Genomic DNA, 6,096 nt, shown 5'->3' with positions numbered 1-6,096 from the left:
GACCCCCCCACAAATTGCCCACTCTTGCTCTAAAGGTAGAAGACTACTGAGCTTAGATTCCATTTCGATGGCCAAGGGAAACCTTGGAGTTAAAATGTGGAGGATCAAATGGATTCATTACACCAGACCTATGAGACGCAGTCCGAGAACTGCAGATATCTTGTAGTTTTCCATTCCTGGGGTAATGGAATTTTTTTAACCTTCTTTGCTGCCAGCTGTCCCGTCAGGCAAAAGAAATTGCGTAGCTGTCATGAGGGTTTTGTTTAATCATTTTATGTAACTCTGCAGAGTCAGTCCATCTGTTAATTCTTACAGATGGAAATCAACTCCGAACTGATTATCCCACTACTGCCAGTTGGTACAACCCCACCCCCACCCCATGCCCCTAATCCAGACAAGTACCTTGTCATGCGACAATTTCAACTGACTGGGGCCGGGCTGAGATTACATCATCTCTTCTCAAAATGATGCTCTCGTTTTCTAACACTCATGTTTAAGCTAAGTATTTTACCACTTTTAGGGTGTTTAAAAAAATACATTTAACATTTAATACTTTACATGAATAAAACATTTTACATTTTTAAAAATGTAAAAATTAGACCTTGATTATTATTTTTTGAGCACGAAAAATGCTTTTGTGGAAAGACAGAGTATATGAATGGCAATGGGTCTATATTTGTGACAAATGTAAGAACACAGATGGCTCAAAATATAATGTGCAAAATTCCAGCATATTGACATTTCTTTGTCACTTTGAGCTTATCATCATGGAGAACATTGATCAATACAAAATGCGAAGCTAATACCAAGTGCAGAAGGTAACCCTTGCCCTCGAACCCAAATATGTGCTCTCAATTCCTTTCGTGTGTATGTGAAATAAACTTGTGTGTATGTTGAAATCCATACCCTAATCCAGAGGCAACGTGCCATGTCTGAGCATGGGTCTTGGTGCCCAGATCTGATGTAGCTGAGCAGCAACAGGTTGCCATGTGGGGCGGTAGTGGCCAATTACATCCAGCAAATTGGTGTGCACTCCACACAGAAGGAAAGTGACGGCGGGGGGGGGGGCAGACTCACTTCCTCCAACAACAGACTTGCACAGTGTGGCAGGAGCAGGAAGAACAGGTCGCCTGATTTCATAGCGTGTGTCCCTTCTCCCCAGTGGAGGCTGGTGGCTCCGATGTCTGTGGGGCAGTGCATCCGCTCCAGGTGTCATTCTAAAGGCTCTGCACCTTGGATAGCTCCTTTAGAGTTCTGGCTGGTTCTGATAGAAACCCGGAGTGGATCCACCGTCCTGCTGACATCAGAACCACCAGCCTCCGCTGCTTCTCCCTTCATAGAATCACAGAGTTGGAAGGGATGTCGAAGATCATCTAATCCAGTTCCCTGCCGATACAGGAAATCTGCTGCTACAACATCCCTGATAGGCAACCATCCAGTGCCTGCTCAAAAAACTCTCAAGCCCTCACCCCCAGTAGGTGGCTGTGCTGCTGGGGGCTGAAGTCAGAAGCCACTCCTGCATGGATCCCATGTGGTGGAGCACCGGTTTTCTCACCTACCCCCCACCCCCACAACCTTTTCCGGCTCTGAGTCAGCCAGGGGTGGCTGTGCAGCCTCCTGTGGTTTAAACATTGCAGCTATATGTCCCAGCCCCACAGGGGGAGATGCAAACATGCCGGCCCTGGACTAGGTGTTTCACTTGAGAATTGTGCTGGCAGCCCCTGTTGCTGAGGCCATTTCTGTCTGCTTGCATCAGGGCGGCACACTTTTAAGTTTTATGTTCCCCTGTTTCTGTTTCTGTCCAGGTTTCACTGAAGCTCATGGCAGAGAGGAGAGAAAAGACAGGAGTCATTATCTAGTCTAAGTTAGCAAATAATTTAGGGTGTCAATAAAACTGCAAACTGGGTGTCAGTTGAAATTAAATATTATGTAACAGCAAGCATAGAGTTGACTCTTCTTTGGCTTAATTCCAGTTTCTCACAGCCATGCACAGGATAATGGCATCCTTGTGTTTAGTTCCCCTACCCCCATCTCTCTCTGTGCTATAAAATCCTTGTCCCGCATGGCAAAGCTCATTCTTTGCCATTGAACTGAAAAGAGAACATACTTTATTTGGACAACTACCTCACAGTGATTCAATTGACATAATACACAGTCCTTATTTATTTAGTTATTACATTTCTATGCTGTCCCATAGCCGAAGCTCTCTGGGTGGTTTGCAAAAGTTAAAACATTAAAATATAATATACAAAGTTTAAAAACCATTTGCATAAAAGCGTATGGACAACATATACAAACAACATATAACTAAAAACAACTTTGAACTAAAAACACTTTAACAAAAAAAATTATAATCCAATAATAAGACAACACAGCTTAAAACACCACAGCTTAAAAATGGTATACAAAAGTCAGCAGAAGGAACAAGAGTTCTAAAAAGGGAATGCCAGCCGGAATAGCAGAGTCTTTAATTCCTGCTTAAGAACCGTCTAAGAGGTCAGCAGGTGCATTTCAGCCAGCAGGTCATTCCACAACTGAGGGGCGGCAAAGGAAAAGGTCCTCTTGCGTGTGGCTGCCAATCTCACCACAGCAGGTGGCCCTCAGAGTACCTCAAGTGGTGGGCTGGGACGTAGGGGAGAAAGCGCTCCCAAAGATACCTCGGACCTGGATCATGTAAGGCTTTAAATGTAAGAACCAGCACTTTATATTTTGCTCGAAACAAACTGGCAGCCAGTGTAAAGATTTTAAAACTGGTGCAATATGGTGCTCTATGATCCCCCACCCCCACACACAGGCTGGGCTAGGGCAGGAGCATTGAACCTCATGCCCATGGGCCAAATCCAGTCACCTGGTATCCCAGTCTGGCCATGCCCTTTCCCCTGACCGCAGATTATTTGGTAGTTTCCAGCTTTTGTGAGGGTTTTCCCCCATTCTAAAAACTGGAAGTGCCTCTCCTAAGGTTTCAGAACTAGCAGTAAGAGCTTTAAGCTAGAATATGCTGGTACTGTGGACCTGCCCCTTTTGCCTTCGGCCCCACCCACCACTGGGATGCGGCCCTCGGGTGGAAAGAGGTTTTGCACCCCTGAGCAAGAGCTTTCAGAGGGGAAATTCTTGACCTTGAATTTGCAAACTCTTGAATGTATGTTCTGATTTTGTTTCCTTACACTCCAATTTTACTAATGATGGTTATCTGATCTGATGATTTTAGGGGGAGGCAGGAAGAAGAAAAAGGCCATGATCCCCCATAGCATGGGCATAGCTCATGCCTGCAGACGGGGCTGTGTAGGGAACATACAGCTCCCCCTCCCAACCTGGTCAGGTGTGCAAACCACACTGTCTAGGCAGGCTGTTAGGCATGAGACATCCATCAGCATGCCCCTATCTCCATCAAGCCCTCCCTCTCACTTGGTCTAAGGCAAGGGCCATGCTCAAAGATACGCTAAATGCATGATTGCACACTATTCACCCAGTCAAAAATCACCCCTTTAAGCTGCTATTTGCCCTGGGAGGGAAGCTGCCATTGGTACCGATGGCAGCTTCCTTCTGAGGGCAAATAAGAAGCTTCGAAGGGCCAGGTGATTTTCATTGGGACAACAGGGTGAGAGGAAAGGATTAACCCCCTCCATCTCCATCTGCTGCAGTCTCAGTCTTGACTGGCTTCTAAAAAACAACTGCCACACAGATTTAATGTATCACCTGGTAAGTTTGGGCGTGGAATGGAGGCTTGGTGCAGAGAGGGATAATGGCCGAGGCAACGTGAGATACATCCATGGTTGGGTTGGGTTGGGGTGGGGTGGGGTGGGGTGGGGTGGGGGAAGAAGTCGTTATAGTTCTCTATGGCACAGATGTCAAACAGAGATGATTTTTGAAAAGATTCTGTACATATAAAAATACTACTGACACAGGGTGCTGTGAGAAGGAGGGGGGGGGCTCTAATGGAGATTTAGCTTCCCCCCGCATGCCACAGGGCTCTCATAGTCTTAAAAGGGACCTGGCTGGGGACAGAGAAATGTTGGCTGGAAGGCAGGCTGAGGACAATGACAGGCTGACAGGTAGCGGTTTCGAATGGGCCAGGTCTCTCCCAGATTTCTGAGAACTGAGAAAAGCCTGAGCTTTTCTGAAAATTCTTTTTTTTTTAAAAAAAAGAGAGAAAAAGATGGGTGGACTCATTCGCAGTAGAGATGGGGAGGTTTTTCTCACCTCCACATTATTAGGTTGTTGTAGCACCCACATGGAAATGACAAAGCATAGTTGCTAATAAATCTGTTGAAATATCTTGTTGGTAAGTTAAAAAAACCACCTTGCTATGTTCTTTTTCTCCCCCCTCTCACCTCTCTCTATCTGTGTGTGTGTGTGTGTGTGCGCGCGCGTGTGAGTGTGCGTGTGCGCGCATGTGCGTTTAAGCCCTTATAGTTCAAAAACATGGAATTCGCTAGAACTGCATATACTGGTATAATGAAAGGATCAGTTTACCTGAAGGGAATAGGAGTGACATATTGAAAAGCTCAGGACATTTTTGTATTAAAAACATAATGTAGGAATATATGTGAAATACATGGGACACAATGTGAAAATATTTCTGAAAATATTTACCTCAGGATGGATCTTCTGAACCAAGTTAGTTGCACTTAGGTCCAAGTGAAATTAATGGGGCTTAAAACATGACTAACTTTTCACATTGACTTGGAGTTGGATCCAGTCTTAGTCATGGTTAGAGTAGATTGGGTTAGGCAACAAGGTCCCAGTGGGCACCATTGCACCTCCAGATACCTTTCTTGGTATTCACCAAGGTGCCCTACCCCTCCCCCTTTAAAAAAAAAAAATTTACACATTTTCTTACCAGCAACTGTGATTGATCTAAAATAGGTTTCTGTTGGTGCTGAAAACTGTGGGTTCAAATGAGTTGTTTAGCATGTTGGGGCTCAGACCCAATGTCTGCCTTGTCATGTCATTTGGGTGGGTTATTTGCCCTTTGCCATGCCTCCCATGGTAGCCATTTTGTGGTGGTGCCCAGGACAGTTTTTTCAAATTGCTTGAATTGTGCCCACAGCTAAAAAGGATTGCCTATGCCTGGAGTAGATCCACTGAAATCAATGGGACTTAAGTTACTCATGTCTAACTTAGTTTCATTGATTTCAATAGGTCTACTCTGACTAAGTCTGGATTGAACCCATTGATTTTAATGGGACTTAAGTGTGACTGACTTGCTCTGTATCCAACCTGTTGATTCTAATAATACCCTGTTTTGAACAAACCCTGTGTTTGTTCAAAAGGGATACATTCCAGAGTATCACTCACAAAGGAGGGGAGATTGGATTAGGATAGCTTCTCTGTTCTTTACTGCTTCTATTCATGGTTCTCATGGAATAAAATTAGATTGTTTAAGAACAGAGGGCACAGTTTTGCAATCCATAATTAAATTTCTCCAGCTAATAATTTTCTGCGTTGTTTTGTCTCCATGTGCAGCGTGGGAAGCGTCTGCCTTGCTTGGGTTAAGTGGATCCCAGAAATTCTCACGCATAGTACGTCATCACTGACCACTAGGGGCCAATTTTAGCTTTACTTATTACACTGGGGTACAAAAGTATTCATGTTTAAATGGTAAAATACATGTGAAGCACGATTTGCAGCATCAATTGTCAATGGGATGTCCACACATTTTTAAGTGATAAGGTTTCCTTGCATTAAACATGGAAGCAATGATTGGGCCCCCATTTCTCCATGTTAACGTAGGGAAATGTTACTGGGATTGCATCACTGGAAGTGATCAGCAAATTTTCACGCTCATCCTGATGATGCAATCTGTATGTGGAATCAGCTTTGTGCATATGGCTCATCCATGTTAAATGTACAAAAATCCTGAGGGATTTCTAGGAATATCACTTCCAACATACTGCAAATGAATGTGAAACCCCTTCTTTTAGCCCAGAGGTACAAAAAGTTCAGCCCATGGACCGTATGTCATTTTTTTGGCAGCCCACCAGACCAGCAAAGAAAACTCTTCCCTTATCTCTGAACTTTCAGCAAAGATCAGAGATCAGGAAGGGCTTCCTATACTATCAACGGAACCCCTTCCCTTATCTCTGATCTCTACCT

Source organism: Heloderma suspectum, chromosome 1 (assembly GCF_057233095.1).
Source record: "Heloderma suspectum isolate Gila_16-S chromosome 1, 16-S_ref, whole genome shotgun sequence".
Taxonomy (NCBI): domain Eukaryota; kingdom Metazoa; phylum Chordata; class Lepidosauria; order Squamata; family Helodermatidae; genus Heloderma; species Heloderma suspectum.
The sequence above is the reverse complement of the archived record's forward strand: the minus strand, read 5'-3'. Positions refer to the sequence as shown.